Source organism: Lacerta agilis, chromosome 1 (genome assembly GCF_009819535.1).
Source record: "Lacerta agilis isolate rLacAgi1 chromosome 1, rLacAgi1.pri, whole genome shotgun sequence".
NCBI lineage: Eukaryota > Metazoa > Chordata > Lepidosauria > Squamata > Lacertidae > Lacerta > Lacerta agilis.
Genome location: NC_046312.1, coordinates 94,614,763 through 94,627,542, shown reverse-complemented (window position 1 = coordinate 94,627,542; position 12,780 = coordinate 94,614,763). Strand labels below are relative to the sequence as shown.

The 12,780-nt window shown below is 42.6% G+C and overlaps 2 protein-coding genes across 4 annotated transcripts in view; one reads left to right on the top strand and one right to left on the bottom strand.

The window, feature by feature from the left end:
* Nucleotides 1–12,287, bottom strand: part of R3HDM1 (R3H domain containing 1) — a 76,078-nt gene extending 63,791 nt beyond the window's left edge. The window contains exon 1 of one of the 3 annotated variants that reach the window (XM_033163944.1): nucleotides 12,149–12,287. The gene's annotated coding sequence lies outside the window, so the exon portion shown is untranslated. The remainder of the gene's footprint in view (nucleotides 1–12,148) is intronic. The other 2 variants (XM_033163953.1, XM_033163963.1) reach the window with 2 other exon arrangements.
* Nucleotides 12,288–12,430: 143 nt separating this feature from the next.
* LOC117054821 (DNA annealing helicase and endonuclease ZRANB3-like) overlaps nucleotides 12,431–12,780 on the top strand; it is a 32,378-nt gene continuing 32,028 nt past the window's right edge. The window contains exon 1 of the mRNA XM_033164004.1: nucleotides 12,431–12,657. The gene's annotated coding sequence lies outside the window, so the exon portion shown is untranslated. The remainder of the gene's footprint in view (nucleotides 12,658–12,780) is intronic.

Below are 12,780 nucleotides of genomic sequence, written 5' to 3'. Positions count from 1 at the left end.
GGTATTTACAAGAAGAAAAGGAATGCTACAAAGAACCGGAGAAGCTGAGAGAGGGAGAGTTGGATACCTCGGAGCTCGTGGCAAGGAGAGCTTTGGACTGTGCCTGGATCTGTGGACGTTGGGAGAGGGAAGTTGCATGGAAGTTCAGTGTTGATGCCATCAGGAGAAGAAGAATGGACAGAGGGGGTGTGGGGTGAAGTATTAAGTAAAATCTAAAGCAATCTGTTATGGTATTTTGAAATCGGAGGGTGAACACTGTCAACAATAGTTTGTTTTATTATTTGTTTGAACATGAAAAGAGATATTTCAAGTTTTTATGTTATTAGCAGCAGTTCAAAGGATAGAAGAGATAGATTTGATGAGGATGATTTGTGAGGATTTATGAGGATGTAGTATAAATAAAGTCAATTTAAGTGGTTTAAGTTTATAGATTAAGACGATTAAAATTAAGATGAAGATTAAGATGAATGTTTTACTTTATATATATAATTAAGTTTAATTTTTTAAATGAAGAGGTTAAAAAGTAGATTATGGATATAAACTCGAAGGTGAAAAGGCAGGGGAAGTCAACTGTCAAGATTGGAAAAAGAATTTTTTTTTTTTTTTTGAGATGTCTAATTAAGAAGAAAAATCATGGCAATTTTTGTATTAGATGTGTAATTGTATTTGTTTTGTATGTGTATAAATGTAGGTGTGGTTAAGGTTGTATGTTGTTATAAGTAAAAATGTCAATAAATTCTTATAAAAAAAAAAAAAAAGAAGGCCCTCGGCGCTGGATCTCAGTGTCCGGGCTGAATGATGGGGGTGGAGACGCTCCTTCAGGTATACAGGACCGAGGCCGTTTAGGGCTTTAAAGGTCAGTACCAACACTTTGAATTGTGCTCGGAAACGTACTGTAACATATTTCTGTAACATACAAGTGTACAATGTGCTTCTTTTGAGCTCAGCTCCATGAAAGTACATTATGCTCAGGCAAAGGAGACTTGTCCAATATCATGCACTGAGCTTCATAGCCAAGTGTCAATTCCCACTTCCCTGCAAAGAACACGGACTTCAAAAGAAGAGACTCAGGCATCCAAAGACCTGCATACAGATATTTGGGAGCAGTGACTGCTTGTGGATCCCTGATATGTCTTCTCATGCGTTTCTTTATGGTACTTTTCCCTTAAGGCAACACTAGTTGAATGGCAGAAAGTAGGACCTGGGATTCAGTTTCATTAACTAACTTATGCATAGACATGTTATATGATTGTTAGTAGACATAAAGCACACAGAGATATAAACAAAAAAACCCATAATTTTAAGAAGTTAGTAAACCAGCAGAAATGATGCTAAAGGGCTAGTGCACCTGAAAAAAGTAAGCAATTTTAAACAGTGTAAAATTTAAGCAATTAGCTTAAGCAACTGGGATTCCAAAAAGTTCAAGGGGAAGGGGGGGGGGGAAATTCAACTGGTAACATATGCAAGACTCTATACACACATCGTTAGTTGCCAAGAGAGCCACTGCTGGTTAATTAGCAGTATACACATTTTAGAATAAGAAATGAACAGAAAGATGACAGGAGTCCACAGACATCATAAGGAAAAGAAGACTGCAATGCTATGCAATTATGAAAAATCCCATGAGGATTTACTAGTGAGGAAATGTAAAGCGCAGAATTTGAGACTCTTCAGAGATTTATGTTGCCAGTGACAAAGCCTTCCTGAAATTCAGTAGTAAAATAATCAGAACCTTAATACTTTTCACATAATGACAAATTTGTATGATGCACTGCTCTATACAATCTTATGGTCTTTATCAAAAACTCTTTGTGGTGTTAACTGTAGAAGTTCACATAGCAAAGAATTCTATATACCAAGCATACCTTCAGTTTAATTGGGAATCCTGACCACAAGTTTTTCTTGTGGACCCAGTTATTTATTCTAAAATTCGCTTCACTCAGTTTCAACACCAGCAAACTGTATGCATTGTTAAGTAAGAAACAATTACACTTGTTTCTATGTCTTAATACATTGGGTTTCATCCAATAAAGCAGTTTTGCTCACACAAGGACTTTCGCTTGGAACTTTCCCTTCCTCTCCTCATGCCTACCCCCCTCCCCCAATCTGTTCCAAAGGATTGGGGGGGGGAGAACAGATTTGGGGAATGTGTAGTGGGGAGAAGAAGTTCTGTGACATAAGTGGAAGTCCTTGCACAAATGTGACAACTGTTGGATACAGATACAACCCATATACTTCCTCCCTCCAGAGAACAACATTCAGTGACACTATATGGTGTGCATCTTCAAGTTTTGCTTGTCACTGTTTCTTGGTTGTTGTGGCCATACAGAGGCAAACTCAGAATTAAAATGGATTCTACATCTCCAACGCTCTCTGCATCTCCAACTCTCTCACCCAAGTATTCCCGTGCTTTAAGTTACGGATTCCCGTGCTTTAAAGAAGCCCTGGTGCACCTCTTCGTTCCACATTTTTGCTCGTCTTTCAATGTCAACACTACAAGAGTTCAATACTTTCACCATAAACCACCTCCATGTATTTGCATATAACTTTCCTTTGACCAAAAAATAACTTGTTACCCAGTACTGAAAACTATGAAAAGGAACATATACCATATTTTTTTATAAGACACACCTACTGGTAGTTTTTAGAGGAGGAAAGGGGGAAAGCCCTGTTTTTTTGAGGATCAGCTGAAAGTGGTGCAGCTTTTTTTACAAAGGGAAAAGCCCTGCTTTTTTGAGGATCAGCTGAAAGTGGTGCAGCTTTTTTTGCAAAGAGGAAAAGCCCCATTTTTATGGGGTCCAACTCACAGTTCTGCAGCTTCTAGTCCTACAGCCATTTCTACAGTTTCCAGACAGATAATCTAATCACCCAGTCACATGTCGCTGGGGAAACAAACAGCCTCCCTCTGCATTCAACAATGGAGGCCTGGGCAAGGGGGCAGGGCTGGAAAGGGAGCCTTATCTCTCTCCCTATCACTTGCTGAACAACTGTTCAGCAGCTTCCTTTCAACACCCCCTTCTCTCTTTGTAAAAAAAAAAAGAGCACGATCTGCTTTTGGCCCCTAGGCAATTCGGCTCCAGGGACCATGCATTGGCTCCGTAAGACACACAGACATTTCCCCTTACTTTTTAAGAGGAAAAGAGTGTGTCTTATGGAGCGAAAAATACGGTAGTAAGTGTGTCTACTAAACAACGCTTTGATGTGGCACTTAAAAAAAGAAAATAAAGGGCCAAAAGTACCGTTATTTATTCTGCATACTTTAAAAATGCCAGGGTTCAGTTGTGATTTATCACGGAATTAAAAGTTCAGGGTAAAATTCAAAGTAGCACTAAGGAGATTTCCACTTGTGCTGACAGAACAATCTCCTCCTTCCTCCCACTGCATGCTGTTTGGGAGGTTCCCTTGACCCTCCAGAGCAGATCTGGGGAAGGCATGGGGGCTAAGAGAGGGAAAGTCCCACGGTGCTAATGAGTGCTTGTGCTGGCATCCACTAGTGGGACTGGACAGTTTAATCTGGTCTGTTGCATTCAATGTCCACAATGAAGAAGCAGGTGAATGTTTTATCATGATAACTAATGTGAAACATGTGTATGGGGGGTCATGTGGTGGAGGAGGGACAGGTGCTGCTATCCTTGTCCTAACATCAATGCTCAGAGCACAGACGTCTGAAAATAAACCTCTTTGTGAGAAGTTGTTCATGTAACTGGGACACCCATTTTACCCAGCCAGATATCCTGATCAAGTGACACACCTTCCTAAGTCGACAGTCAAGTTGCAGCTGTTGAGAAGGGCTGGCCTGGAGATGAGACATAATGGTGAGCTGTGCCATGAGTGCCCTAGACTCCTATACAGTGTGAATAGGCCAATGTCTCAACAAATCTATGCTCATTTCACCACTAAATGAGCCCTTTCTAACCATGACATTTAATGCATAACACAAAGTCCAGGGTGAACAAAGACTAAAATAATGTCAAAAGTTTACTTTAAAACTATCATTTTCCTATCAGTTTTGAGATCAATAATGCTAGCAAGAAGAATGCATTTGTTGGCCAGCTTCGTGGAGAAAAAAAGGTTTATGTCTGAAAAGTTATTTGTTGGCCTATTCTTCTTATTTAATATATATTTTTATAAACAGCTGACAACTAACATCTATGTTCAGTTTTTCTGCCATCCCTATCACCTCAGGGTCAAAGAGACTGTGGTTCACCTTTGTTTCTCAACAATTTGCCTCCATCTGTATCCTGTAACAGTTTTTAATCAGCAAAGCAAAGAGTCTTCAGCCTAATAAAGAGAACAAGATCTTATTTAGCATCCAAAGCTAAGAAGTTCTGTCCATCTACTACAAGGGGTGGGGCAAAGGAAAGAAGGCTCAGAGGAGCTAGGAAGAACATCACTAATGATTCAACATTAACACAAGGATAACTAACAGCAGTAATAACCTGTACAGAGCTATTGCTTTTGATACTGTGGGGTTTTTTAATTGAATTTTATTGCTTTAATTACTGGTGTAGGCTCCTTGTGGTGAAAGGAAGGACATTCTATAAATAAGTAAAGTAACTTGCTGTGGGCAAGCAAATTAATGCAAGGAAAACACTCCAAGATCTATGAATTCAGTGAATAAAACTACCAACTATGGAAAGCACAAGGTAGACTTCAATGGAAACTATGCTAGCACAAATTGACCTTGGGTAGACATAATATCTGACTGATCACCAAAGAATTGATGCTTTTGAATTATGGTGCTGGAGGAGACTCTTGAGAGTCCCATGGACTCCAAAAAGATCCAACTTATCCATCCTTAAAGAAATCAGCCCTGAGTGCTCACTGGGAGGACAGATCCTGAAGTTGAGGCTCCAGTACTTTGGCAACCTCATGAGAAGAGAAGACTCCCTAGAAAAGACCCTGATGTTGGGAAAGATGGAGGGCACAAGGAGAAGGGGACGACAGAGGATGAGATGGTTGGACAGTGTTCTCGAAGCTACTAACATGAGTTTGGCCAAACTGCGAGAGGCAGTGAAGGATAGGCATGCCTGGCGTGCTCTGGTCCATGGGTTCATGAGGAGTCGGACACGACTGAACGACTGAACAACAACAAGACATAATATAGCTCTAAACATGGTTTGGTATCTTAATCCTGATTAAGATGTTAAACGTGGGCAATATTCACAAAAAAGGCAAAACAATGCTATGGCACCACCGTTGTCTTGAACTAGGCCAGGGGTAGGCAACCTAAGACCCAGGGGCCGGATGCGGCCGAATCGCCTTCTAAATCCGGCACGCTGACAGTCCAGGAATCAGTATGTTTTTACATGAGTAGAATGTGTGCTTTTATTTAAAATGCATCTCTGGGTTATTTGTGGGGCATAGGAATTCATTCATCCCCCCCAAAAAAAATATATAGTTCAGCCCACCACATGGTCTGAGGGACGGTGAACCGGCCCACGGCTGAAAAAGGTTGCTGACCCCTGAACTAGGCACTCTCTCCACCATTTGCATACAGTGGCTGAGGACTTCATTTCCTTATTTAACAGCAGACCATATATAACCCACCATTTCATCCAACATGACAAAACTATGGTTTGCACAAGCCATACATTATACAGTAAGAAGGGTTGTAATCTTAGCATATGAAACTGCATTGCAATCCTGGTGTACAAAGCAATTGTGATTAACCACAGGAACAGTTTTCAGTAGTGGTAAACAAAAAGGTAAGGCAAGCCATTTAGTGTTACAAGAATTAAGTTCATGCTTGTAACATTAAAATATAGTGTTGCATTGCATCTGAATAACCTAGTGTGGGGAAACTGTGTTTTAGATTGCCAATCTAGCCCCACTGCCGTTGTCATTTTGCAAACAGAGGGGCAGGGAAACTGCTTTAACTGTGGTTTGCTCCATGCTGATGTAATATTTACCCACACAAACCACAATTTGCAGACTGGCTTGATATATATCTTAGTATGTGATCAGAACTTCACCAGAGTTTAGCTCAAGAAAGGGAAACCTGTGACCCTCCAGACGTTTTTGACACCACAAGAGGTCCAGATGGTGGCAACATGAGAATGGGCCTTTCCTGCAGTGGCCCCCCTTTTGTGAAATATTCTCCCCAGGGACAAACGTTTGGCACCCTCACTACATATCTTTAGGCGCCAGGCAAAAAACTTTCCTCTGTAGCCAGATCTTTTCCCCCTCAACTATCTGGCATTTTAGAATGTAGTTATGGTGGGGGGGCTCCCCCCTGTCTGTCACTCTGTTTGGTTGTAAGTCACTTTTGATTGTCCTAGGCAAGATTAAGCAACCAACAAATTCAATTTTTTATTGTTGTTGTTGTTAAACAACTCTCATCGGATAGATAGCCTATGGCCACAGATAATGATTCCAGCAATATATGTTGGGCCACAGGTTCCTCATGTCCACTTTTAAATACTCAGATGATGTTTAATCATGCACTATATTTGCATAAGTCTACTGCAGACGATTATGGAATTGTGGCACTATAAATTACTATATAAATTACATACAAAAAAATTGTATGTGTTGCTGTTCATAGGAACACAAGAAACTGTCTTGTACCAAGTTAGAGTCATAGAGTTGTGAGGTTACAAGGGACCTCTAGAGTCATCTTGTCCAACCCCCTGCAATGCAGGAATCTCAATTAAAACATCCATGATAGATGGCCATTCAACTCTGCTTAAAAATCATAAATGAAGGGGAGTCCACAATCTTTTAAGGGAGCCTGCTCTACAATTGAAGCGTTCTTTCCAATGTTTAGTCGAAATCTCCTTGTAACTTGAAGCCATTGGCTGAGGACCAACTCTCCAGGGCAGGAGAAAACAAACTTGCTCCATCTTCCACTTGACAGCCCTCTAGTTATTTGAAGATGGCTAGCACATCACCTCTCATTAGACATTAGATGTTAGCCATTCCCTGCTACCAGCAGTGCCAGGATGGCAAAAAAGCATGTGTACCTGAAAAACATCAAGTGCTTCCCCCATCCTGATCTTGGCAAGGGGCAGCACCAACAACCAGCAGTTGAGTGCAACAGCAACACCTCATCATACATGCCACAACAGCATAGGATCAAACCACGTTCATGTTTCCATGCCAGGTGCACTGCTAGAGTTCAAAACGCTAAGCACACAAGAAGCACTTCTTTCACATGTGTCACCAGAATTTGGGGAACTGTGGTCTAAACCACAGAGCCTAGGGCTTGCTGATCAGAAGGTCGGCGGTTCGAATCCCCGCAACGGGGTGAGCTCCCGTTGTTTGGTCCCAGCTCCTGCCCACCTAGCAGATCAAAAGCACGTCAAAGTGCAAGTAGATAATGTCCTCTTGGATTCCCAGAGAGAACTCTCTAAAGGTCAAGCAAGACTCCAAAACAAAAGCATACAATTTCATCCAACAGAATCCTTCAGGTACAGGAAAGAACTCACAGTACAAAATCCAAGCATACCCTATTCACTCCTACAAGCATATCTACTACTTAGATTGGTCCAATTTGGCTTAAGAAACCTAATGTGATCATCGATAACTTGCCATTTGACACTATAATGAGGAGTCCAACACAAAGAAGAGAGTTAAATTCTAGGGAAGTCTACTTATTGGTGCAGGAACAAGCAATATGTTTTCTGTAACACCATCAAAGAACAGGTGGGTAGCCGTGTTGGTCTGCCATAGTCGAAACAAAATAGGAAACAAAATAGGAAATTCTTTCCTATTGTATCTGAAGAAGTGTGCATGCACACGAAAGCTCATACCAAGAACAAACTCAGTTGGTCTCTAAGGTGCTACTGGAAAGAATTTCCTATTTTGTTTCCTATTTTGTACCATCAAAGAAAGCAGTATAGATAGATGCCACTTGATTTCCGGAAACCAACACATACTAAGCAAGCATTCACATTTCCTTTCACTATGTTCACCTTAAAACAAAATTCTGAGATCGTAAGAGGTCCACTTTTGGTAATTTCTCCCAGATCTTAAAGCAAAAATTACCAGAACGTATACCCTGGGACAGCTGGCTTCCTCTTGTCCACCTAATTAAGTCAAATAACTGAACCGAAAACCACCCCCAATGGCTCCAAGAAAGGTTCAAACAACAAATATATATTTGTACACATAAATAAGGGTAAAAACATTTGCCTCAGGGCATGTGGCGGGCATTCTCAGCAGGGTCACATATTCAAAACAAATTCAATTTGGCAGATTTCCACCTCACCTCCCCACATCAGGGCCTGATGAAGAGTCCAACTGCTACTCTTCCCTCACACCAGAAGTGGGATTTCCCTCCCTTTCATACCCTGACTCATCTATTTCATTTTTACAAAACTTGAAGGAAAGGGCTTGGTGCTACTGCAGGGAGAACTAGTCACAGATTGCTCATTCAAAATTACCACCTACAAGCATCATAGGATTTTGATCCATCATCTTTACTCCCCCACCTATATTCTGCAAACACAAAAGGAAAAGAAAAGGAACTCACAACAGCAAACTAAACTACATTTTCCATTGCACATTCTCCCAAATTATGACTAGTTTTATACAACACTTGAAGCAGACTGGATACATCACACAAATCTGTCTGCCAGGCATAATTAGAACTATGAACAAGAGAAACCCACAGGATGTACTGACCATCTTACGCTGGCAAAATCCCACAACCCCCTGCCCCGTAAGTCCTTACCATAGCTAAAAAGTTATTTGTCCCCCCCCCCGCAACACAATTCAAACGTTCTACATTGCTAGACATTACGTACGCAGCTCCACTTTTAAGTTAAATGTCACATGAAGAGGCTGCTAAAAGCAGACAGTGATGTAGCTCATGTCCTGTTCCATCTGGACAGCAGCTCACATGGTGCCAGACACAACCAGGAACAGGAAGAGCAACATTCCCGCAAAGGCAAAACCATACTGGCCAGCTGTTTTGCAATAATGCCACAACTGACAGAAGCCATTAAAAAAAAAAAATTAGACACGCACACAAATAAAGCCCAAGCTAAACAAATACAGCACCTTTGTGCTGTTTCTAAATCTGATGTAAGCTCCTGCAGAGTAACTTATTATGAACACTAAGCAATGACAGTACAATCATTCTATTTGAATATATATAGAGAGAGAAATTGTAAAGACTGATTCAACCCTATAATGCCACTTACCATAGTAAATCACTTGATTTCTTTAAAAACGAAACCATTGCAAATTATTGCAAAGGCACTAAAAATAATACTTAACTTACTAGAATACAGTCACATTTTTGCAAGTGCTACAGAACATATTCCTACTCAAATCCAGTCCAGACAAAGTGTCAAGGTACTTAGCTGCAAGTAAGATAAACGTAATGCAAATGTAGAATACATTTTGTACTAGGCTAGGAAACTTCTATAATACACATGGTACAATATACCAATAATTTAAAATGGCTTATGACACCACAAATACTCTTATCCTATCACTGTAATATCCAAGGTGGAGAAGATATGAATGCACCTCAACGATTCTATAAAGACTCTCTCATACACAATGGGAAACCAGTGTATGTTGTGTTATCTATTGCGGATCTACCTTTGTTTTTCAATGCTTCATTTTTTACTGTTAACCACCCAAGACACTCACAAGGAATGGGGGGGGGGTTTATAATAAATCAATAAATATTTTGACTCCTCCTGCTTTTGAGTAAAACAATTGAAACCAAACAGCATTACCAAATACCGTTCCCTTTCTACCTCCAAAAAGATCAAAGCATTCTAAGATACATCAACAGTTAAACCACCTTGCAAACCTCCAACTTGCTTTCAGTATTAAAGTTTTCCCATCATCCATGATGGTCCATACAACCTGTATGGAAGGAAGATCTCAAAATCATTTGGCTTCTTCTCTAGAAGAGGAACACTGACTGCAGGCTGAAGGGGTTATTGACACCAGTCTCCTGGAAAATTCTGAATTGGAAAATTATCTGATACCCAAAAGCTATCCGATTTAACATATTATTTAAATTTAACCAATATAAATCAAGAAGGGCAAAATGTTGATTTGTATGCATAAAATATTTCAAAGAGCCAAAATATTTGATTAGGATGCAAATTCAATAAATCACAGTTAACATTATTAACAACAAATCCAAAACTTTATTTGGAATATTTGTAAATATTTTGTGACAATACAATAACATGTGCTTTCCACACATGGTTTAAATTTTAAGGAGAAAAATGGAAGGCACTGAAAACCGTTAACATTATGTAAACACTCATGTCACTTTCAGGTCTCCCAAAGCAGCTCCCAAACATCATAAAACAGATTACAAATTTTAAACTGCCAAATTTGACAGGCATTTTAGAATACTCCTTAATTTTGTGGAATTATGAATTTTCCACCTTACATCACAGTGGGGGACCCGGCAGTTCTTTGTTACCTTGAGAACAAGAAAACATTCCTTACCTTTAAAGGTATGAGTAAATAGCTATTTTAAAAATGAAAAAATCATTTCAACACAAAATAGGAAAAACAATATATCCTGGATCAGTCAGCCCAACTACAATATTGTGTACCGGTACTTCATTTTTAACCACTGGTTCTCTCAATGTTTGCTCTGGGGATGTTTTTTTTTATAGCAGCTATCAATATGGCACAAGCTATTTGGAGAATGAACAAGCCCCTAAGTAACCAGGGGGGGGAGGAGCATTTACATTATAATATGGGCAAGTATGCAGTTTTAAAGTCCTTCCTATGAGGCGGTTACTGTGCACTATTTGAAGCTCTGGTGACCCAGCTGCACTTACAGCCCTTGAGGATGCTAGAAATCAGTCTTCAAACAGGACTAGGGAAATTAACACTACCTTGCACCCACAAACTCAATCCATGACACTTTGCTAAAGCTAACAGAACTTATTGCCTCCACCCCCATCAAGCCCATGGAAGTGGGACAAAGAGCACCAACGGGGAAATATATCGTCTCCCACTGCAGTCTTCAGAATTATATGTGCACCAGCCGTTTTCTGACATGCATGATGCTCTACTAGTACAGGCCACAGGATTACCTCATACAGCCTTTGGCGAGGACGCAAAGTTCAAAGCAAGCCACCGCTTCCTTGGGGGCAGTCTCCAAGCTGATAACCTACATATGTATTGCTCACGAGTCCAACGATATACAAAGCCTCATGCTCCCTACAGACCTTGTGGCGTAGTTCCTTTCACTAAAGATCTCAAGAGTACTGTCATGCCAAGTATCCCTTTGGAACAGAGAGGAATCTGCAAAAACAGGCTCTTTCCATGGATTGGGATGGCAAACCCTCAAGCTTTGAACCGAAGTGACAACTACAGCTTTTACCAGCCACTTGTTTTAACCATTTCAGGATGAATCAACACTTCACAGGGAATGAAGAAGGGTTAGCCACTGCAGGTCTGCAGATCCCAAGAGAGTGTTTATCTCTCTCTCTGTGTGTGTGTGTGTGTGTGTGTGTGTGAGTGAGAGAGAGAATGAAAATGAATATCAATCTATCCGCATCCATTCCTGGACCAGCTTCCCTTTTTGACAGATACTGGGAATACATGTATCCTAGAACGGTACCCATTTGGGGGGCGGGGGGGGGGCAGCGGCAGGGATTTCTACCACGGCAGACCCTCTGGCTATAATAATGCCTGCCTTTGGGAATAATACAGTATAAAAGAGTTGCCATCCGGGCAGCAGACTGGCCATGACATTATTTTGAAGCCGTCGTGTTTCCTCGCCCGGAGCAGGGAAGCCCTTCCAATGGCAAGACCCCATTGCATCCACCCACCAACTTCCCCTCGCAACCCCACAATGTCCCTGCTTGGGGCGGGGGAGGGAGGTCACTCCCCCCCCCCCGGACCCACCGCAAGGCCCGGGGGCGTAACTGCACCAATTGCATCCACGAGGCTGGCGCGCACTTCCGTCCAATGCAGGCCGGTCAGGGTGCGGGTGGAGGGGGAGACAGAGGGAGGGAGGCAGAGGGAGGGAGGCTGGCGTTGTGGTGGCGGCTCTGCAAAAGGGCAAGACCAACCTCCCCCTCGCCTGGGACAGCCGCTCTCAGGGTTCCAAGCCTTTCTGCAGAGCGCAGAGGGGGGCGGAAAAGCGGGGGGGGGAGGTATTTATAATGGAACTGGGGCGGGGAGGGAGGGAGGGAGGGGGCGAACTTACCGCAATGGCGCGAGCCTTGACGAACGGGCGGAGAGGAGGAGGAAGGGGATGAAGGCGACGGCAAGGCCGGCTCGCGAAGGGGGCTTCACACACGAGGGGGAATTAACCCCATCACCAGCCCCCAACAGCGACTCCGGCTCCTCCTGCTGCTGCCGCGGGTGCCATAGAGAACCGCCCTCTACGGGTCCCGCCGGCCAATCGCGGCGCCACATGCTGCTGACTGCCGCCCCGCCCAACCACTCAGCGCCTGGAGCACGCCTCCTCAGACCCGGAGCTCTACGCTGAGTGGACCAGAATTCTGCCCACGCAGGAAAAAACGCCCCGGTGAAGCGAATGCTAGCCAATGGGAGGCCGCGCCTTTAAAGCCGAGCGACGGCCGGAAGCAGGCCAATTGGAGATCGGAGTGCGGTTTAGAAGACCGGCAATACGGAAGCCCCACCCTCGGAGGTGCCTGTGACCAGTGGCGTTGCCGCTTTGAGGTGATTGACGGCCCCGAGCGCTAGTTATAGGTAGGCTTTACGGTCTGTTCCGAAATGGCACCTGGCCTTAGTTCCCCTCTGTGGTGGCGTCTTGGACGTATATGCAGCCGGGGCAAGTCCTCTGGCTCAAACAGTAATTAATATTACGAAGGT